Here is a 24,536-nt window from a genome sequence, read left to right on the forward strand (position 1 = left end):
TGTTTAATACACACGGGACATGTTACCAGGTGAACAGAATAGTGAGGAGAGTGAGTTCCCCTGAATGTTTTATACAAACGGGACATGTTACCAGGTGAACAGTATAAGTGAGGAGAGTGTGTTCCCCTGATTGTTTAATGCCCACGGGTCACGTCACCAGGTGAACTCTATAAGTGAGGAGAGTGTGTTCCCCTTATTGTTTAATAAACACGGGACATGTCACCAGGTGAACAGTAAAAGTGAAGATAGTGTGTTCCCCTGATTGTTTAATGCACACGGGACATGTCACCAGGTGAACAGAATAAGTGAGGAGAGTGTGTTCCCCTGACTGTTTAATGCACACGGGACATGTCACCAGTTGAACAGAATAAGTGAGGAGAATGTGTTCCCCTGATTGTTTTATGCACACAGGACATGTCACCAGGTGTACAGTGTAAGTGAGGAGAGTGTGTTCCCCTGATGGTTTAATATGCACGGGACATGTTACCAGATGAACAGTATAAGTGAGGAGATTGTGTTCCCCTTATTGTTTAATAAACACGGGACATGTCACCAGGTGAACAGTATAAGTGAGGAGAGTGTGTTCCCCTGATGGTTTAATATACACAGGACATATTACCAGCTGAACAGCATAAGTGAGGAGAGTGTGTTCCCCTGATGGTTTAATATACACGGGACATGTTACCAGATGAACAGTATAAGTGAGGAGATTGTGTTCCCCTGATGGTTTAAAAGACACGGGACATGTTACCAGGTGAACAGTATAAGTGAAGAGAGTGTGTTTGCCTGATAGTTTAATACACACGGGACATGTTACCAGGTGAACAGTATAAGTGAGGAGAGTGTGTTCCCCTGATTGTTTAATGCACACGGGTCACGTCACCAGGTGAACTTTATAAGTGAGGAGAGTGTGTTCCCCTGATTGTTTTATACACACGGGACATGTTAATAGGTGAACAGAATAAGTGAGAAGAGTGTGTTTCCCTGATTGTTTAATACACACGTTACATGTTACCACGTGAACAGTATAAGTGAGGAGAGTGTGTTCCCCTGATTGTTTAATATGCACGGGACATGTTACCAGGTGAACGGTATAAGTGAGGAGAGTGTGTTCCCCTGATTGTTTAATACACACGGGACATGTCACCAGGTGAACAGTATAAGTGAGAAGAGTGTGTTTACCTGATTGTTTAATAAGCACGGGACATGTTACCAGATGAACAGCATAAGTGAGGAGAGTGTGTTCCCCTGATTGTTTATTAAGCACGGGACATGTTACCAGATGAACAGTATAAGTGAAGAGAGTGTGTTCCCCTGATTGTTCAATACACACGGGACATGTTAATAGGTGAACAATATAATTGAGGAGAGTGTGTTCCCCTGATTGTTTAATGCACACGGGACATGTCACCAGGTGAACAGAATAAGTGAGGAGAGTGTGCTCCCCTGACTGTTTAATGCACACGGGACATTTCACCAGTTGAACAGAATAAGTGAGGAGAGTGGGTTCCACTGATTGTTTAATAAACACGGGACATGTCACCAGGTGAACAGTATAAGTGAGGAGAGTGTGTTCCCCTGATGGTTTAATATACACAGGACATGTTACCAGGTGAACAGTATAAGTGAGGAGAGTGTGTTTCCCTGATGGTTTTATATACACGGGACATGTTACCAGATGAACAGTGTAAGTGAGGAGATTGTGTTCCCCTGATGGTTTAATATACACGGGACATGTTACCAGGTGAACAGTATAAGCGAAGAGAGTGTGTTCCCCTGATTGTTTAATACACACGGGACATGTTACCAGGTGAACAGTATAAGTGAGGAGAGAGTGTTGCCTGATTGTTTAATACACACGGGACATGTTACCAGGTAAACAGTATAAGTGAGGAGAGAGTGTTCCCCTGATGGTTTAATATACACGGGACATGTTACCAGGTGAACAGTATAAGCGAAGAGAGTGTGTTCCCCTGATTGTTTAATACACACGGGACATGTTACCAGGTGAACAGTATAAGTGAGGAGAGAGTGTTGCCTGATTATTTAATACACACGGGACATGTCACCAGGTGAACAGTATAAGTGAGGAGAGTGTGTTCACCTGATGGTTTAATATACACAGGACATGTTACCAGGTGAACAGTATAAGTGAGGAGAGTGTGTTTCCCTGATGGTTTTATATACACGGGACATGTTACCAGATGAACAGTGTAAGTGAGGAGATTGTGTTCCCCTGATGGTTTAATATACACGGGACATGTTACCAGGTGAACAGTATAAGCGAAGAGAGTGTGTTCCCCTGATTGTTTAATACACACGGGACATGTTACCAGGTGAACAGTATAAGTGAGGAGAGAGTGTTTCCTGATTGTTTAATACACACGGGACATGTTACCAGGTGAACAGTATAAGTGAGGAGAGAGTGTTCCCCTGATGGGTTAATACACACGGGACATGTTACCAGGTGAACAGTATAAGTGATGAGAGTGTGTTCCCCTGATTGTTTAATGCACACGGGTCACGTCACCAGGTGAACTTTATAAGTGAGGAGAGTGTGTTCCCCTGATTGTTTTATACACACGGGACATGTCGCCAGGTGAACACTATAAGTGAGGAGAGTGTGTTCCCCTGATTGTTTAATACAGACAGGACATGTCACCAGGTGAACAGGAAAAGTGACGAGAGTGTGTTCCCCTGATTGATTAACACGCACGGGACATGTTACCAGGTGAACAGTATAAGTGAGGAGAGAGTGTTCCCCTGATGGTTTAATATACACGGGACATGTTACCAGGTGAACAGTATAAGCGAAGAGAGTGTGTTCCCCTGATTGTTTAATACACACGGGACATGTTACCAGGTGAACAGTATAAGTGAGGAGAGAGTGTTGCCTGATTGTTTAATACACACGGGACATGTCACCAGGTGAACAGTATAAGTGAGGAGAGTGTGTTCACCTGATGGTTTAATATACACAGGACATGTTACCAGGTGAACAGTATAAGTGAGGAGAGTGTGTTTCCCTGATGGTTTTGTATACACGGGACATGTTACCAGATGAACAGTGTAAGTGTGGAGATTGTGTTCCCCTGATGGTTTAATATACACGGGACATGTTACCAGGTGAACAGTATAAGCGAAGAGAGTGTGTTCCCCTGATTGTTTAATACACACGGGACATGTTACCAGGTGAACAGTATAAGTGAGGACAGAGTGTTGCCTGATTGTTTAATACACACGGGACATGTTACCAGGTGAACAGTATAAGTGAGGAGAGAGTGTTCCCCTGATGGTTTAATACACACGGGACATGTTACCAGGTGAACAGTATAAGTGATGAGAGTGTGTTCCCCTGATTGTTTAATGCACACGGGTCACGTCACCAGGTGAACTTTATAAGTGAGGAGAGTGTGTTCCCCTGATTGTTTTATACACACGGGACATGTCGCCAGGTGAACACTATAAGTGAGGAGAGTGTGTTCCCCTGATTGTTTAATACACACAGGACATGTCACCAGGTGAACAGGAAAAGTGACGAGAGTGTGTTCCCCTGATTGATTAACACGCACGGGACATGTTACCAGGTGAACAGTATAAGTGAGGAGAGTGTGTTCCCCTGATTGTTTAATGCACACGGGACATGTCGCCAGGTGAACACTATAAATGAGGAGAGTGTGTTCCCCTGATTGTTTAATACACACAGGACATGTCACCAGGTGAACAGGAAAAGTGAGGAGAGTGTGTTCCCCTGATTGATTAACACGCACGGGACATTTTACCAGGTGAACAGTATAAGTGAGGAGAGTGAGTTCCCCTGATTTTTTAATATACCCGGGACATGTCACCAGGTGATCAGTATAAGTGAGGAGAGTGTGTTCCCCGAATGGTTTAATGTACACGGGACATTTTACCAGATGAACAGTATAAGTGAGGAGACTGTGTTCCCCTGATGGTTTAATATACACGGGATATGTTACCAGGTGTACAGTATAAGTGAAGAGAGTGTGTTTCCCTGATTGTTTAATACACACGGGACATGTTACCTGGTGAACAGTATAAGTGAGGAGAGTGTGTTCCCCTGATTGTTTAATACACACAGGACATGTTACCAGGTGAACAGTATAAGTGAGGAGAGTGTGTTCCCCTGATTGTTTAATACACAGAGGACATGTTACCAGGTGAACAGAATAAGTGAGAAGACTGTGTTCCCCTGATTGTTTAATGCACACGGGACATGTCACCAGTTGAACAGTATAAGTGAGGATAGGGCTTTCCACTGATGGTTTAATACACAAGGGACATGTTACCAGGTGAACAGTATAAGTGAGGAGAGTGTGTTCCCCTGATGGTTTAATACTCACGGGACATGTCACCAGGTGAACAGTATAAGTGTGGAGAGTGTGTTCCCCTGATGGTTTAAAACACACGACATGTCAACAGGTGAACAGCAAAAGTGAAGAGAGTGAGTTCCCCTGATTGTTTAATACGCTCGGGACATGTAACCAAGTGAACAGTATAAGTGAGGAGAGTGTGTTCCCCTGATTGTTTAATACACACGGGACATGATACCAGGTGAACAGTATAAGTGAGGAGAGTGTGTTCCCCTGATTGTTTAATATACACGTGACATGTCACCAGTTGAACGGTATATGTGAGAAGAGGGCTTTCCCCTGATGGTTTAATATACATGGCACTTGTTACCAGGTGAACAGTATAAGTGAGGAGAGTGTGTTCCCATGATGGTTTAATATACACGGGACATGTTCCCAGGTGAAAAGTATAAGTGAGGAGAGTGTGTTCCCCTGATGGTTTAATATACACGGGACATGTTACCAGGTGAACAGTATAAGTTAGGAGAGTGTGTTCCCCTGATCGTTTAGTATACACGGGACATGTTGCCAGCTGAACAGTATAAGTGAGGAGAGATTGTTACCCTGACTGTTTAGTACGCACGGGACATGTCACCAGGTGAACAGTATAAGTGAGGAGAGTGTGTTCCAATGATTGATTAATACGCACGGGACATGTTACCAGGTGAACAGTATAAGTGAGGAGAGTGTGTTCCCCTGTTGGTTTAATATACACGGGACATGTTACCAGGTGAACAGTATAAGTGAGGAGAGTGTGTTCCCCTGATTGTTTAATATACCCGGGACATGTCACCAGGTGATCAGTATAAGTGAGGAGAGTGTGTTCCCCTGATGGTTTAATATACACGGGACATGTTAGCAGGTGAACAGTATAAGTGAGGATTATGTTTTCCCCTGATGATTTATTATACATGGGACACGTTCCCAGGTGAACAGTATAAGTGAGGATTATGTTTTCCCCTGATGGTTTAATACACACGGGACATGTTACCAGGTGAACAGTATAAGTGAGGAGAGGGTGTTCCCCTGATGGTTTAATATACACAGGACATGTTACCAGGTGAACAGTATACGTGAGGAGAGTGTGTTCCCCTGATTGTTTAATACACACGGGACATGTTACCAGGTGAACAGTATAAGTGAGGAGAGAGTGTTCCCCTGATGGTTTAATACACACGGGTCATGTTTCCAGGTGAACAGTATAAGTGAGGAGAGTGTGTTGCCTGATTGTTTAATACACACGGGACATGTTACCAGGTGAACAGTATCAGTGAGGAGAGAGTGTTCCCCTGATGGTTTAATACACACGGGACATGTTACCAGGTGAACTTTATAAGTGAGGAGAGTGTGTTCCCCTGATTGTTTAATACACACAGGACATGTCACCAGGTGAACAGGAAAAGTGAGGAGAGTGTGTTCCGCTGATTGATTAACACGCACGGGACATGTTACCAGGTGAACAGTATAAGTGAGGAGAGTGTGTTCCCCTGATTGTTTAATACACACAGGACATGTCACCAGGTGAACAGGAAAAGTGAGGAGAGTGTGTTCCGCTGATTGATTAACACGCACGGGACATGTTACCAGGTGAACAGTATAAGTGAGGAGAGTGTGTTCCCCTGATTGTTTAATGCACACGGGTCACGTCACCAGGTGAACTTTATAAGTGAGGAGAGTGTGTTCCCCTGATTGTTTTATACACACGGGACATGTCGCCAGGTGAACACTATAAGTGAGGAGAGTGTGTTCCCCTGATTGTTTAATACACACAGGACATGTCACCAGGTGAACAGGAAAAGTGAGGAGAGTGTGTTCCCCTGATTGATTAACACGCATGGGACATGTTACCACGTGAACAGTATAAGTGAGGAGAGTGAGTTCCCCTGATTTTTTAATATACCCGGGACATGACACCAGGTGATCAGTATAAGTGAGGAGAGTGTGTTCCCCTGATGGTTTAATATACACGGGACATTTTACCAGATGAACATGATAAGTGAGGAGATTGTGTTCCCCTGATGCTTTAATATACACGGGATATGTTACCAGGTGTACAGTATAAGTGAAGAGTGTGTGTTTCCCTGATTGTTTAATACACACGGGACATGTTACCTGGTGAACAGTATAAGTGAGGAGAGTGTGTTCCCCTGATTGTTTAATACACACAGGACATGTTACCAGGTGAACAGTATAAGTGAGAAGAGTGTGTTCCCCTGATTGTTTAATGCACACGGGACATGTCACCAGTTGAACAGTATAAGTGAGGAGAGGGCATTCCCCTGATGGTTTAATACACACGGGACATGTTACCAGGTGAACAGTATAAGTGAGGAGAGTGTGTTGCCCTGATGGTTTAATACTCACGGGACATGTCACCAGGTGAACAGTATAAGTGAGGAGAGTGTGTTCCCCTGATGGTTTAAAACACACGAAATGTCAACAGGTGAACAGTAAAAGTGAAGAGAGTGAGTTCCCCTGATTGTTTAATACGCACGGGACATGTAACCAAGTGAACAGTATAAGTGAGGAGAGTGTGTTCCCCTGATTGTTTAATACACACGGGACATGATACCAGGTGAACAGTATAAGTGAGGAGAGTGTGTTCCCCTGATTGTTTAATACACACGTGACATGTCACCAGTTGAACAGTATAAGTGAGGAGAGGGCTTTCCCCTGATGGTTTAATATATATGGGACTTGTTACCAGGTGAACAGTATAAGTGAGGAGAGTGTGTTCCCCTGATGGTTTAATATAAACGGGACATGTTCCCAGGTGAAAAGTATAAGTGAGGAGAGTGCTTTCCCCTGATGGTTTAATATACACGGGACATGTTTCCAGTTGAACAGTATAAATTAGGAGAGTGTGTTCCCCTGATCATTTCGTATACACGGGACATGTTGCCAGGTGAACAGTATAAGTGAGGAGAGATTGTTACCCTGACTGTTTAGTACGCACGGGACATGTCACCAGGTGAACAGTATAAGTGAGGAGAGTGTGTTCCCCTGATTGATTAACACGCACGGGACATGTTACCAGGTGAACAGTATAAGTGAGGATTATGTTTTCCCCTGATGATTTAATATACACGGGACATGTTAGCAGGTGAACAGTATAAGTGAGGAGAGGGTGTTCCCCTGATGGTTTAATATACATGGGACTTGTTACCAGGTGAACAGTATAAGTGAGGAGAGTGTGTTCCCCTGATGGTTTAATATACACGGGACATGTTCCCAGGTGAACAGTATAAGTGAGGAGATTATGTTCCCCTGATGGTTTAATATACACGGGACATGTTACCAGGTGAACAGTATAAGTGAGGAGAGTGTGTTCCCCTGATTGCTAAATGCACACAGGACATGTTACCAGGTAAACAGCATAAGTGAGGAGATTGTGTTCCCCTGATGGTTTAATACTGATGGGACATTTCCGCAGGTGAACAGTATAAGTGAGGAGAGTGTGTTCCCCTGATGGTTTAATACACACAGGACATGTCAACAGGTGAACAGTATCAGTGAGGAGATTGAGTTCCCCTGATGGTTTAATCCTGACGGGACATGTTACCAGGAGAACAGTATAAGTGAGGAGAGTGTGTTCCCCTGATTGTTTAATATGCACGGGACATGTAACCAAGTGAACAGTATAAGTGAGGAGAGTGTGTTCCCCTGATGGTTTAATATACACACGACATTATACCAGGAGAACAGTATAAGTGAGGGGAGTGAATTCCCCTGATTGTTTAATATTCACTGGACATGTTACCAGATGAACAGTCTAAGTGAGGAGAGCGTGTTCCTCTGATGGTTTAATATGCACGGGACATGTCACCAGGTGAACAGTATAAGTGAGGAGAGTGTGTTCCCCTGATGGTTTAAAACACACGAAATGTCAACAGGTGAACAGTAAGAGTGAAGAGAGTGAGTTCCCCTGATTGTTTAATACGCACGGGACATGTAACCAAGTGAACAGTATAAGTGAGGAGAGTGTGTTCCCCTGATTGTTTAATACACACGGGATATGTTACCAGCTGAACAGTATAAGTGAGGAGAGTGAGTTCCCCTGATTTTTTAATATACCCGGGACATGTCACCAGTTGATCAGTATAAGTGAGGAGAGTGTGTTCCCCTGATGGTTCAATATACACGGGACATGTTACCAGATGAACATGATAAGTGAGGAGATTGTGTTCCCCTGATGCTTTAATATACACGGGATATGTTACCAGGTGTACCGTATAAGTGAAGAGAGTGTGTTTCCCTGACTGTTTAATACACACGGGACATGTTACCTGGTGAACAGTATAAGTGAGGAGAGTGTGTTCCCCTGATTGTTTAATACACACAGGACATTTTACCAGGTGAACAGTATAAGTGAGGAGAGGACATTCCCCTGATGGTTTAATACACACGGGACATGTCACCAGGTGAACAGTATAAGTGAGGAGAGTGTGTTCCCCTGATGGTTTAAAACACACGACATGTCAACAGGTGAACAGTAAAAGTGAAGAGAGTGAGTTCCCCTGATTGTTTAATACGCACGGGACATGTAACCAAGTGAACAGTATAAGTGAGGAGAGTGTGTTCCCCTGATTGTTTAATACACACGGGACATGATACCAGGTGAACAGTATAAGTGAGGAGAGTGTGTTCCCCTGATTGTTTAATACACACGTGACATGTCACCAGTTGAACAGTATAAGTGAGGAGAGGGCTTTCCCCTGATGGTTTAATATATATGGGACTTGTTACCAGGTGAACAGTATAAGTGAGGAGAGTGTGTTCCCCTGATGGTTTAATATAAACGGGACATGTTCCCAGGTGAAAAGTATAAGTGAGGAGAGTGCTTTCCCCTGATGGTTTAATATACACGGGACATGTTTCCAGGTGAACAGTATAAATTAGGAGAGTGTGTTCCCCTGATCGTTTAGTATACACGGGACATGTTGCCAGGTGAACAGTATAAGTGAGGAGAGATTGTTACCCTGACTGTTTAGTACGCACGGGACATGTCACCAGGTGAACAGTATAAGTGAGGAGAGTGTGTTCCCCTGATTGATTAACACGCACGGGACATGTTACCAGGTGCACAGAAGAAGTGAGGATTATGTTTTCCCCTGATGATTTAATATACACGGGACATGTTAGCAGGTGAACAGTATAACTGAGGAGAGGGTGTTCCCCTGATGGTTTAATATACATGGGACATTGTTACCAGGTGAACGGTATAAGTGAGGAGAGTGTGTTCCCCTGATGGATTAATATACACGGGACATGTTCCCAGGTGAACAGTATAAGTGAGGAGATTATGTTCCCCTGATGGTTTAATATACATGGGACATGTTACCAGGTGAACAGTATAAGTGAGGAGAGTGTGTTCCCCTGATTGCTAAATGCACACAGGACATGTTACCAGGTAAACAGCATAAGTGAGGAGATTGTGTTCCCCTGATGGTTTAATACTGATGGGACATTTCCGCAGGTGAACAGTATAAGTGAGGAGAGAGTGTTCCCCTGATGGTTTAATACACACAGGACATGTCAACAGGTGAACAGTATCAGTGAGGAGATTGAGTTCCCCTGATGGTTTAATCCTGACGGGACATGTTACCAGGAGAACAGTATAAGTGAGGAGAGTGTGTTCCCCTGATTGTTTAATATGCACGGGACATGTAACCAAGTGAACAGTATAAGTGAGGAGAGTGTGTTCCCCTGATGGTTTAATATACACACGACATTATACCAGGTGAACAGTATAAGTGAGGGGAGTGAATTCCCCTGATTGTTTAATATTCACTGGACATGTTACCAGATGAACAGTCTAAGTGAGGAGTCCGTGTTCCCCTGATGGTTTAATATGCACGGGACGTGTTACCAGCTGAACAGTATAAGTGAGGAGAGTGAGTTCCCCTGATTTTTTAATATACCCGGGACATGTCACCAGGTGATCAGTATAAGTGAGGAGAGTGTGTTTCCCTGATGGTTTAATATACACTGGACATTTTACCAGATGAGCATGATAAGTGAGGAGATTGTGTTCCCCTGATGCTTTAATATACACGGGATATGTTACCAGGTGTACAGTATAAGTGAAGAGAGTGTGTTTCCCTGATTGTTTAATACACACGGGACATGTTACCTGGTGAACAGTATAAGTGAGGAGAGTGTGTTCCCCTGATTGTTTAATACACACGGACATGTTAATAGGTGACCAGAATAATTGAGGAGAGTGTGTTTCCCTGATGGTTTAATATACACTGGACATTTTACCAGATGAGCATGATAAGTGAGGAGATTGTGTTCCCCTGATGCTTTAATATACACGGGATATGTTACCAGGTGTACAGTATAAGTGAAGAGAGTGTGTTTCCCTGATTGTTTAATACACACGGGACATGTTACCTGGTGAACAGTATAAGTGAGGAGAGTGTGTTCCCCTGATTGTTTAATGCACACGGGACATGTCACCAGTTGAACAGTATAAGTGAGGAGAGGGCATTCCCCTGATGGTTTAATACACACGGGACATGTTACCAGGTGAACAGTATAAGTGAGGAGAGTGTGTTGCCCTGATGGTTTAATACTCACGGGACATGTCACCAGGTGAACAGTATAAGTGAGGAGAGTGTGTTGCCCTGATGGTTTAATACACACGGGACATGTTACCAGGTGAACAGTATAAGTGAGGATAGTGTGTTCCCCTGATGGTTTAATACGCACGGGACATTTCACCAAGTGAATTGTATAAGTGAGGAGAGTGTGTTCTCCTGATGATTTAATGCACACTGGACATGTTACCAGGTGAACAGTATAAGTCAGGAGAGAGTGTTCCACTGATGGTTTAATGCACACGGGACATGTTACCAGGTGAACAGTATAAGTGAGGAGAGTGCTTTCCCCTGATGGTTTAATATTCACGGGACATGTTACCAGGTGAAAGTATAAGTGAGGAGAGTGTGTTCCCCTGATGGTTTAACACGCACGGGACATGTCACCTGGTGAACAGTATAAGAGTGGAGAGTGCGTTCCCCTGATTGTTTAATACACACGGGACATGTCACCAGGTGAACAGTATAAGTGAGGAGTGTGTGTTCCGCTGATTGTTTAATACTCACGGGGCATGTTGCCAGGTGAACAGTATAAGTGAGGAGAATGTGTTCCCCTGATGGTTTAACACGCAAGGGAAATGTTACCAGGTGAACAGTATAAGTGTGGAGAGTGTGTTCCCCTGATTGTTTATTACACACGGGACATGTCACCTGGTGAACAGCATAAGTGAGGAGAGTGTGTTCCCCTGATGGTTTAACACGCACGGGACATGTTACCAGGTGAAAAGTATAAGTGAGGAGAGTGCTTTCCCCTGATGGTTTAATATACACGGGACATGTTTCCAGGTGAACAGTATAAATTAGGAGAGTGTGTTCCCCTGATCGTTTAGTATACACGGGACATGTTGCCAGGTGAACAGTATAAGTGAGGAGAGATTGTTACCCTGACTGTTTAGTACGCACGGGACATGTCACCAGGTGAACAGTATAAGTGAGGAGAGTGTGTTCCCCTGATTGATTAACACGCACGGGACATGTTACCAGGTGCACAGTATAAGTGAGGATTATGTTTTCCCCTGATGATTTAATATACACGGGACATGTTAGCAGGTGAACAGTATAAGTGAGGAGAGGGTGTTCCCCTGATGGTTTAATATACATGGGACTTGTTACCAGGTGAACAGTATAAGTGAGGAGAGTGTGTTCCCCTGATGGATTAATATACACGGGACATGTTCCCAGGTGAACAGTATAAGTGAGGAGATTATGTTCCCCTGATGGTTTAATATACATGGGACATGTTACCAGGTGAACAGTATAAGTGAGGAGAGTGTGTTCCCCTGATTGCTAAATGCACACAGGACATGTTACCAGGTAAACAGCATAAGTGAGGAGATTGTGTTCCCCTGATGGTTTAATACTGATGGGACATTTCCGCAGGTGAACAGTATAAGTGAGGAGAGAGTGTTCCCCTGATGGTTTAATACACACAGGACATGTCAACAGGTGAACAGTATCAGTGAGGAGATTGAGTTCCCCTGATGGTTTAATCCTGACGGGACATGTTACCAGGAGAACAGTATAAGTGAGGAGAGTGTGTTCCCCTGATTGTTTAATATGCACGGGACATGTAACCAAGTGAACAGTATAAGTGAGGAGAGTGTGTTCCCCTGATGGTTTAATATACACACGACATTATACCAGGTGAACAGTATAAGTGAGGGGAGTGAATTCCCCTGATTGTTTAATATTCACTGGACATGTTACCAGATGAACAGTCTAAGTGAGGAGAGCGTGTTCCCCTGATGGTTTAATATGCACGGGACGTGTTACCAGCTGAACAGTATAAGTGAGGAGAGTGAGTTCCCCTGATTTTTTAATATACCCGGGACATGTCACCAGGTGATCAGTATAAGTGAGGAGAGTGTGTTTCCCTGATGGTTTAATATACACTGGACATTTTACCAGATGAGCATGATAAGTGAGGAGATTGTGTTCCCCTGATGCTTTAATATACACGGGATATGTTACCAGGTGTACAGTATAAGTGAAGAGAGTGTGTTTCCCTGATTGTTTAATACACACGGGACATGTTACCTGGTGAACAGTATAAGTGAGGAGAGTGTGTTCCCCTGATTGTTTAATACACACAGGACATGTTTCCAGGTGAACAGTATAAGTGAGGAGAGTGTGTTCCCCTGATTGTTTAATACACACGGACATGTTAATAGGTGACCAGAATAATTGAGGAGACTGCGTTCCCCTGATTGTTTAATGCACACGGGACATGTCACCAGTTGAACAGTATAAGTGAGGAGAGGGCATTCCCCTGATGGTTTAATACACACGGGACATGTTACCAGGTGAACAGTATAAGTGAGGAGAGTGTGTTGCCCTGATGGTTTAATACTCACGGGACATGTCACCAGGTGAACAGTATAAGTGAGGAGAGTGTGTTGCCCTGATGGTTTAATACACACGGGACATGTTACCAGGTGAACAGTATAAGTGAGGATAGTGTGTTCCCCTGATGGTTTAATACGCACGGGACATTTCACCAAGTGAATTGTATAAGTGAGGAGAGTGTGTTCTCCTGATGATTTAATGCACACTGGACATGTTACCAGGTGAACAGTATAAGTCAGGAGAGAGTGTTCCACTGATGGTTTAATGCACACGGGACATGTTACCAGGTGAACAGTATAAGTGAGGAGAGTGCTTTCCCCTGATGGTTTAATATTCACGGGACATGTTACCAGGTGAACAGTATAAGTGAGGAGAGTGTGTTCCCCTGATGGCTTAACACGCACGGGACATGTCACCTGGTGAACAGTATAAGAGTGGAGAGTGCGTTCCCCTGATTGTTTAATACACACGGGACATGTCACCAGGTGAACAGTGTCAGTGAGGAGTGTGTGTTCCGCTGATTGTTTAATACTCACGGGGCATGTTGCCAGGTGAGCAGTATAAGTGAGGAGAATGTGTTCCCCTGATGGTTTAACACGCAAGGGAAATGTTACCAGGTGAACAGTATAAGTGTGGAGAGTGTGTTCCCCTGATTGTTTATTACACACGGGACATGTCACCTGGTGAACAGCATAAGTGAGGAGAGTGTGTTCCCCTGATGGTTTAACACGCACGGGACATGTTACCAGGTGAACAGTATAAGTGAGGATAGTGTGTTCCCCTGATTTTTTAATATACACGGGACATGTTACCAGGTGAACAGTATAAGTGAGGAGACTGTATGCCCCTGATGGTTTAATATACACGGGACATGTTACCAGGTGAACAGTATAAGTGAGGAGACTGTATGCCCCTGATGGTTTAATATACATAGGACATGTCACCAGGTGAAGAGTAGAAGTGAGGAGGGTGTGTTCGCCTGATGGTTTAATATACGCGGGACATGTTACCAGGTGAACAGCATAAGTGAAGAGAATGTGTTCCCCTGATTGTTTCATACACACGGGACATGTTACCAGGTGAACAGTATAAGTGAGGAGAGTGTGTTCCCCTGATGGTTTAATATACATGGGACATGTTACCAGGTGAACAGTATAAGTGAGGAGAGTGTGTTCCCCTGATTGATTAATACACACGGGACATGTTGCCAGGTGAACAGGATAAGTGAGGAGAGTGTGTTCCCCTGATTGTTTAATACTCACGGGACATGTTACCAGGTGAACAGTATAAGTGAGGAGACTGTGTTCCCCTGATGCTTTAATACACCCGGGACATGTTACCAGGTGAACAGTATAAGTGAGGAGAGTGTGATCCAATGATTGTTTAATACTGACGGGATCTGTCACCAGGTGAAGAGTAGAAGTGAGGAGAGTGTGTTCGCCTGATGGTTTAATATACGCGGGACATGTTACCAGGTGAACAGCATAAGTGAAGAGAATGTCTTCCCCTGATTGTTTCAGACACACGGGACATGTTACCAGGTGAACAGTATAAGTGAGGAGAGTGTGTTCCCCTGATGGTTTAATATACATGGGACATGTTACCAGGTGAACAGTATAAGTGAGGAGACTTTGTTCCCCTGATGGTTTAATATACATGGGACATGTTACCAGGTGAACAGTAGAAGTGAAGAGAGAGTGTTCCCCTGATTGTTTAATACACACGGGACATGTTACCAGGTGAACAGTATAAGTGAGGAGAGTGAGTTCCCCTGATGGTTTAATACAAACAGGACATGTCAACAGGTGAACAGTATATTTGAGGAGAGTGTGTTCCCCTGATTGTTTAATACGCACGGGACATGTTACCAGGTGAACAGTATAAGTGAGGAGAGTGTGTACCCCTGATTGTTTAATACACACGGGACATGTTACCAGGTGAACAGGATAAGTGAGGAGAGTGAATTCCCCTGATGGTTTAATACAAACAGGACATGTCAAAAGGTGAACAGTATATTTGAGGAGAGTGTGTTCCCCTGATTGTTTAATACACACGGGACATGTAACCAAGTGAACACTATAAGTGAGGACAGTGTGTTCCCCTGATTGTTTAATGCACACAGGACATGTTACCAGGTAAACAGCATAAGTGAGGAGAGTGTGTTCCCCTGATGGTTTAATATTCACTGGACATGTTACCAGATGAACAGTCTAAGTGAGGAGAGTGTGTTCCCCTGATGGTTTAATACGCATGGAACATTTCACCAAGTGAACTGTATAAGTGAGGAGAGTGTGTTCCCCTGATCATTTAATGCACAAAGGACATGTTACCAGGTGAACAGTATAAGTGAGGAGAGAGTGTTCTCCAGATGGTTTAATATACACGGGACATGTCACCAGGTGAACAGTATAAGTGCGGAGAGTTTGTTCCCCTGATGGTTTAATATACACGGGACATGTCACCAGGTGAACAGTATAAGTGCGGAGAGTGTGTTCCCCTGATTGTTTAACACACACGGGACATGTCACCAGGTGAACAGTATAAGTGAGGAGAGTGTGTTCCCCTGATAGTTTAATACTCACGGGACATGTTGCCAGGTGAACAGTATAAGTGAGGAGAGTGTGTTCCCCAGATTGTTTAATACACACGGGACATGTCACCAGGTGAACAGTATAAGTGAGGAGAGTGTGTTCCCCTGATTGTTTAATACTCACGGGACATGTTGCCAGGTGAACAGTGTAAGTGAGGAGAGTGTGTTCCCCTGATGGTTTAACACGCACGGGACATGTTACCAGGTGAACAGTATAAGTGAGGAGAGTGTGTTCCCCTGATTGTTTAATACTCACGGGACATGTTGCTAGGTGAACAGTATAAGTGAGGAGAGAGTGTTCCATTGATGGTTTAATGCACACGGGGCATGTTACCAGGTGAACAGTATAAGTGAGGAGAGTGTGTTCCCCTGATTGTTTAATACACACCGGACATGTCACCTGGTGAACAGTATAAGTGAGGTGAGTGTGTTCCCCTGATGGTTTAATATACACGGGACACATTACCAGGTGAACAGTATAAATGAGGAGAGTGTGTTCCCCTGATTGTTTAATACACACGGGACATGTCACCAGGTGAACAGTATAACTGAGGAGAGTGTGTTCCCCTGATTGTTTAATACTCACGGGACATGTTGCCAGGTGAACAGTATAAGTGAGGAGAGTGCTTTCCGCTGATGGTTTAATATTCACGGGACATGTTGCCAGGTGAACAGTATAAGTGAGGAAAGTGTGTTCCCCTGATTGTTTAATACACACGGGACATGTTACCAGGTGAACAGTATAAGTGAGGGCAGTGTGTTCCCCTGATTGTTTAATACTCACGGGACATGTTACCAGGTGAACAGTATAAGTGAGGAGACTGTGTTCCCCTGATGCTTTAATACACCCGGGACATGTTACCAGGTGAACAGTATAAGTGAGGAGAGTGTGATCCAATGATTGTTTAATACTGACGGGATCTGTCACCAGGTGAAGAGTAGAAGTGAGGAGAGTGTGTTCGCCTGATGGTTTAATATACGCGGGACATGTTACCAGGTGAACAGCATAAGTGAAGAGAATGTCTTCCCCTGATTGTTTCATACACACGGGACATGTTACCAGGTGAACAGTATAAGTGAGGAGAGTGTATTCCCCTGATGGTTTAATATATATGGGACATGTTACCAGGTGAACAGTATAAGTGAGGAGACTTTGTTCCCCTGATGGTTTAATATACATGGGACATGTTACCAGGTGAACAGTAGAAGTGAAGAGAGAGTGTTCCCCTGATTGTTTAATACACACGGGACATGTTACCAGGTGAACAGTATAAGTGAGGAGAATGAGTTCCCCTGATGGTTTAATACAAACAGGACATGTCAACAGGTGAACAGTATATGTGAGGAGAGTGTGTTCCCCTGATTGTTTAATACGCACGGGACATGTTACCAGGTGAACAGTATAAGTGAGGAGAGTGTGTACCCCTGATTGTTTAATACACACGGGACATGTTACCAGGTGAACAGGATAAGTGAGGAGAGTGACTTCCCCTGATGGTTTAATACAAACAGGGCATGTGAACAGGTGAACAGGATAAGTGAGGAGAGTGAGTTCCCCTGATTGTTTAATACACACGGGACATGTAACCAAGTGAACACTATAAGTGAGGACAGTGTGTTCCCCTGATTGTTTAATGCACACAGGACATGTTACCAGGTAAACAGCATAAGTGAGGAGAGTGTGTTCCCCTGATGGTTTAATATTCACTGGACATGTTACCAGATGAACAGTCTAAGTGAGGAGAGTGTGTTCCCCTGATGGTTTAATACGCATGGGACATTTCACCAAGTGAACTGTATAAGTGAGGAGAGTGTGTTCCCCTGATGATTTAATGCACAAAGGACATGTTACCAGGTGAACAGTATAAGTGAGGAGAGAGTGTTCTCCTGATGGTTTAATATACACGGGACATGTCACCAGGTGAACAGTATAAGTGCGGAGAGTGTGTTCCCCTGATGGTTTAATATACACGGGAGATGTCACCAGGTGAACAGTATAAGTGCGGAGAGTGTGTTCCCCAGATTGTTTAATACACACGGGACATGTCACCAGGTGAACAGTATAAGTGAGGAGACTGTGTTCCCCTGATTGTTTAATACTCACGGGACATGTTGCCAGGTGAACAGTGTAAGTGAGGAGAGTGTGTTCCCCTGATGGTTTAACACGCACGGGACATGTTACCAGGTGAACAGTATAAGTGAGGAGAGTGTGTTCCCCTGATTGTTTAATACTCACGGGACATGTTGCTAGGTGAACAGTATAAGTGAGGAGAGAGTGTTCCATTGATGGTTTAATGCACACGGGGCATGTTACCAGGTGAACAGTATAAGTGAGGAGAGTGTGTTCCCCTGATTGTTTAATACACACCGGACATGTCACCTGGGGAACAGTATAAGTGAGGTGAGTGTGTTCCCCTGATGGTTTAATATACACGGGACATATTACCAGGTGAACAGTATAAGTGAGGAGAGTGTGTTCCCCTGATTGTTTAATACACACGGGACATGTCAAAAGGTGAACAGTATAAGTGAGGAGAGTGTGTTCCCCTGATTGTTTAATACTCACGGGACATGTTGCCAGGTGAACAGTAAAAGTGAGGAGAGTGCTTTCCCCTGATGGTTTAATATTCACGGGACATGTTGCCAGGTGAACAGTATAAGTGAGGAAAGTGTGTTCCCCTGATCGTTTAACACGCACGGGACATGTTACCAGGTGAACAGTATAAGTGAGGAGAGTGTGTTACCCTGATTGTTTAATACACTCGGGACATGACACCTGGTGAACAGAAAAAGTGAGGAGAGTGTGTTCCCCTGATGGTTTAATATACACGGGACATGTCACCAGGTGAACAGTATAAGTGCGGAGAGTGTGTTCCCCTGATTGTTTAATACACACGGGACATGTCACCAGGTGAACAATATAAGTGAGGAGAGTGTGTTCCCCGGATTGTTTAATACTCACTGGACATGTCACCTGGTGAACAGTATAAGTGAGGAGAGAGTGTGTTCCCCTGATGGTTTAATATACTCGGGACATGTTACCAAGTGAAATGTATAATTGAGGAGAGTGTGTTCCCCTGATGGTTTAATATAGACGGTACATGTCACCAGGTGAACAGTATAAGTGAGGAGATTGTGTTCCCCTGATGGTTTAATATAGACGGGACATGTTCCCAGGTGAACAGTATAAGTGAGGAGAGTGTGTTCCCCTGATGGTTTAATATACACAGGGCATATTACCAGGTGAACAGTACAAGTGAGGAGAGTGTGTTCCCCTTCTGGTTTAATACACACGGGACATGTTACCAGGTGAACAGTATAAGTGAGGAGAGTGAGTTCCCCTGATTGTTTAATACACACGGGACATGTTACCAGGTGAACAGGATAAGTGAGGAGAGTGTCTTCCCCTCATGGTTTAATACTGACGGGACATGTCACCAGATGAACTGTATAAGTGAGGAGAGTGAGTTCCCCTGATTGTTTAATACACACGGGACATGTAACCAAGTGAACAGTATAAGTGAGGAGAGTGTGTTCCCCTGATTGTTTAATGCACACAGGACATGTTACCAGGTGAACAGTGTAAGTGAGGAGAGTGTATTCCCCTGATGGTTTAATATACACACGACATGATACCAGGTGAACAGTATAAGTGAGGAGACAATATTCCCCTGATTGTTTAATACACACGGGACATGTCACCTGGTGAACAGTATAAGTGAGGAGAGTGTGTTCCCCTGATGATTTAATATACACGGGACATGTTACCTGGTGAACAGTATAAGTGAGGAGAGTGTGTTCCCCTGATTGTTTAATACACACGGGACATGTCACCAGGTGAGCAGTATAAGCGAGGAGAATGTGTTCCCCTGATTGTTTAATACTCACGGGACATGTTGCCAGGTGAACAGTATAAGTGAGGAGAGTGTGTTCCCCTGATGGTTTAACACGCACGGGACATGTTACCAGGTGAACAGTATTAGTGAGGAGAGTGTGTTCCCCTGATTGTTTAATACTCACGGGACATGTTGCCAGGTGAACAGGATAAGTGAGGAGAGTGTCTTCCCCTTATGGTTTAATACTGACGGGACATGTCACCAGATGAACAGTATAAGTGAGGAGAGTGAGTTCCCCTGATTGTTTAATACACACGGGACATGTAACCAAGTGAACAGTATAAGTATGGAGAGTGTGTTCCCCTGATTGTTTAATGCACACAGGACATGTTACCAGGTAAACAGCATAAGTGAGGAGATTGTGTTCCCCTGATGGTTTAATACTGATGGGACATTTCCGCAGGTGAACAGTATAAGTGAGGAGAGTGTGTTCCCCTGATTGTTTAATCCTGACGGGACATGTTACCAGGAGAACAGTATAAGTGAGGAGAGTGTGTTCCCCAGATTGTTTAATATGCACAGGACATGTTACCAGGTGAACAGTATAAGTGAGTAGAGTGTGTTCCCCTGATTGTTTAATACACACCGGACATGTCACCTGGGGAACAGTATAAGTGAGGTGAGTGTGTTCCCCTGATGGTTTAATATACACGGGACATATTACCAGGTGAACAGTATAAGTGAGGAGAGTGTGTTCCCCTGATTGTTTAATACACACGGGACATGTCACCAGGTGAACAGTATAAGTGAGGAGAGTGTGTTCCCCTGATTGTTTAATACTCACGGGACATGTTGCCAGGTGAACAGTAAAAGTGAGGAGAGTGCTTTCCCCTGATGGTTTAATATTCACGGGACATGTTGCCAGGTGAACAGTATAAGTGAGGAAAGTGTGTTCCCCTGATCGTTTAACACGCACGGGACATGTTACCAGGTGAACAGTATAAGTGAGGAGAGTGTGTTACCCTGATTGTTTAATACACTCGGGACATGTCACCTGGTGAACAGAAAAAGTGAGGAGAGTGTGTTCCCCTGATGGTTTAATATACACGGGACATGTCACCAGGTGAACAGTATAAGTGCGGAGAGTGTGTTCCCCTGATTGTTTAATACACACGGGACATGTCACCAGGTGAACAATATAAGTGAGGAGAGTGTGTTCCCCTGATTGTTTAATACTCACGGGACATGTCACCTGGTGAACAGTATAAGTGAGGAGAGAGTGTGTTCCCCTGATGGTTTAATATACTCGGGACATGTTACCAAGTGAAATGTATAATTGAGGAGAGTGTGTTCCCCTGATGGTTTAATATAGACGGTACATGTCACCAGGTGAACAGTATAAGTGAGGAGATTGTGTTCCCCTGATGGTTTAATATAGACGGGACATGTTCCCAGGTGAACAGTATAAGTGAGGAGAGTGTGTTCCCCTGATGGTTTAATATACACAGGGCATATTACCAGGTGAACAGTACAAGTGAGGAGAGTGTGTTCCCCTTCTGGTTTAATACACACGGGACATGTTACCAGGTGAACAGTATAAGTGAGGAGAGTGAGTTCCCCTGATTGTTTAATACACACGGGACATGTTACCAGGTGAACAGGATAAGTGAGGAGAGTGTCTTCCCCTCATGGTTTAATACTGACGGGACATGTCACCAGATGAACTGTATAAGTGAGGAGAGTGAGTTCCCCTGATTGTTTAATACACACGGGACATGTAACCAAGTGAACAGTATAAGTGAGGAGAGTGTGTTCCCCTGATTGTTTAATGCACACAGGACATGTTACCAGGTGAACAGTGTAAGTGAGGAGAGTGTATTCCCCTGATGGTTTAATATACACACGACATGATACCAGGTGAACAGTATAAGTGAGGAGACAATATTCCCCTGATTGTTTAATACACACGGGACATGTCACCTGGTGAACAGTATAAGTGAGGAGAGTGTGTTCCCCTGATGATTTAATATACACGGGACATGTTACCTGGTGAACAGTATAAGTGAGGAGAGTGTGTTCCCCTGATTGTTTAATACACACGGGAGATGTCACCAGGTGAGCAGTATAAGCGAGGAGAATGTGTTCCCCTGATTGTTTAATACTCACGGGACATGTTGCCAGGTGAACAGTATAAGTGAGGAGAGTGTGTTCCCCTGATGGTTTAACACGCACGGGACATGTTACCAGGTGAACAGTATTAGTGAGGAGAGTGTGTTCCCCTGATTGTTTAATACTCACGGGACATGTTGCCAGGTGAACAGGATAAGTGAGGAGAGTGTCTTCCCCTTATGGTTTAATACTGACGGGACATGTCACCAGATGAACAGTATAAGTGAGGAGAGTGAGTTCCCCTGATTGTTTAATACACACGGGACATGTAACCAAGTGAACAGTATAAGTATGGAGAGTGTGTTCCCCTGATTGTTTAATGCACACAGGACATGTTACCAGGTAAACAGCATAAGTGAGGAGATTGTGTTCCCCTGATGGTTTAATACTGATGGGACATTTCCGCAGGTGAACAGTATAAGTGAGGAGAGTGTGTTCCCCTGATTGTTTAATCCTGACGGGACATGTTACCAGGAGAACAGTATAAGTGAGGAGAGTGTGTTCCCCAGATTGTTTAATATGCACAGGACATGTTACCAGGTGAACAGTATAAGTGAGTAGAGTGTGTTCCCCTGATTGTTTAATACACACCGGACATGTCACCTGGGGAACAGTATAAGTGAGGTGAGTGTGTTCCCCTGATGGTTTAATATACACGGGACATATTACCAGGTGAACAGTATAAGTGAGGAGAGTGTGTTCCCCTGATTGTTTAATACACACGGGACATGTCACCAGGTGAACAGTATAAGTGAGGAGAGTGTGTTCCCCTGATTGTTTAATACTCACGGGACATGTTGCCAGGTGAACAGTAAAAGTGAGGAGAGTGCTTTCCCCTGATGGTTTAATATTCACGGGACATGTTGCCAGGTGAACAGTATAAGTGAGGAAAGTGTGTTCCCCTGATCGTTTAACACGCACGGGACATGTTACCAGGTGAACAGTATAAGTGAGGAGAGTGTGTTACCCTGATTGTTTAATACACTCGGGACATGTCACCTGGTGAACAGAAAAAGTGAGGAGAGTGTGTTCCCCTGATGGTTTAATATACACGGGACATGTCACCAGGTGAACAGTATAAGTGCGGAGAGTGTGTTCCCCTGATTGTTTAATACACACGGGACATGTCACCAGGTGAACAATATAAGTGAGGAGAGTGTGTTCCCCTGATTGTTTAATACTCACGGGACATGTCACCTGGTGAACAGTATAAGTGAGGAGAGAGTGTGTTCCCCTGATGGTTTAATATACTCGGGACATGTTACCAAGTGAAATGTATAATTGAGGAGAGTGTGTTCCCCTGATGGTTTAATATAGAAGGTACATGTCACCAGGGGAACAGTATAAGTGAGGAGATTGTGTTCCCCTGATGGTTTAATATAGACGGGACATGTTCCCAGGTGAACAGTATAAGTGAGGAGAGTGTGTTCCCCTGATGGTTTAATATACACAGGGCATATTACCAGGTGAACAGTATAAGTGAGGAGAGTGTGTTCCCATGATGGTTTAACAGGCATGGGACATGTTACCAGGTGAACAGTATAAGTGAGGAGAGTGAGTTCCCCTGATTGTTTAATACACACGGGACATGTTACCAGGTGAACAGGATAAGTGAGGAGAGTGTCTTCCCCTCATGGTTTAATACTGACGGGACATGTCACCAGATGAACTGTATAAGTGAGGAGAGTGAGTTCCCCTGATTGTTTAATACACACGGGACATGTAACCAAGTGAACAGTATAAGTGAGGCGAGTGTGTTCCCCTGATTGTTTAATGCACACAGGACATGTTACCAGGTGAACAGTGTAAGTGAGGAGAGTGTATTCCCCTGATGGTTTAATATACACACGACATGATACCAGGTGAACAGTATAAGTGAGGAGACAATATTCCCCAGATTGTTTAATACACACGGGACATGTCACCTGGTGAACAGTATAAGTGAGGAGAGTGTGTTCCCCTGATGATTTAATATACACGGGACATGTTACCTGGTGAACAGTATTAGTGAGGAGAGTGTGTTCCCCTGATTGTTTAATACTCACGGGACATGTTGCCAGGTGAACAGGATAAGTGAGGAGAGTGTCTTCCCCTTATGGTTTAATACTGACGGGACATGTCACCAGATGAACAGTATAAGTGAGGAGAGTGAGTTCCCCTGATTGTTTAATACACACGGGACATGTAACCAAGTGAACAGTATAAGTATGGAGAGTGTGTTCCCCTGATTGTTTAATGCACACAGGACATGTTACCAGGTAAACAGCATAAGTGAGGAGATTGTGTTCCCCTGATGGTTTAATACTGATGGGTCATTTCCGCAGGCGAACAGTATAAGTGAGGAGAGTGTGTTCCCCTGATTGTTTAATCCTGACGGGACATGTTACCAGGAGAACAGTATAAGTGAGGAGAGTGTGTTCCCCAGATTGTTTAATATGCACAGGACATGTTACCAGGTGAACAGTATAAGTGAGTAGAGTGTGTTCCCCTGATGGTTTAACACGCACTGGACATGTTACCAGGTGAACAGTATAAGTGAGGAGAGTGTGTTCCCCTGATGGTTTAATATACACACGACATGATACCAGGTGAACAGTATAAGTGAGGAGACAATATTCCC

Source organism: Heterodontus francisci, unplaced genomic scaffold (genome assembly GCF_036365525.1).
Source record: "Heterodontus francisci isolate sHetFra1 unplaced genomic scaffold, sHetFra1.hap1 HAP1_SCAFFOLD_75, whole genome shotgun sequence".
Taxonomy (NCBI): domain Eukaryota; kingdom Metazoa; phylum Chordata; class Chondrichthyes; order Heterodontiformes; family Heterodontidae; genus Heterodontus; species Heterodontus francisci.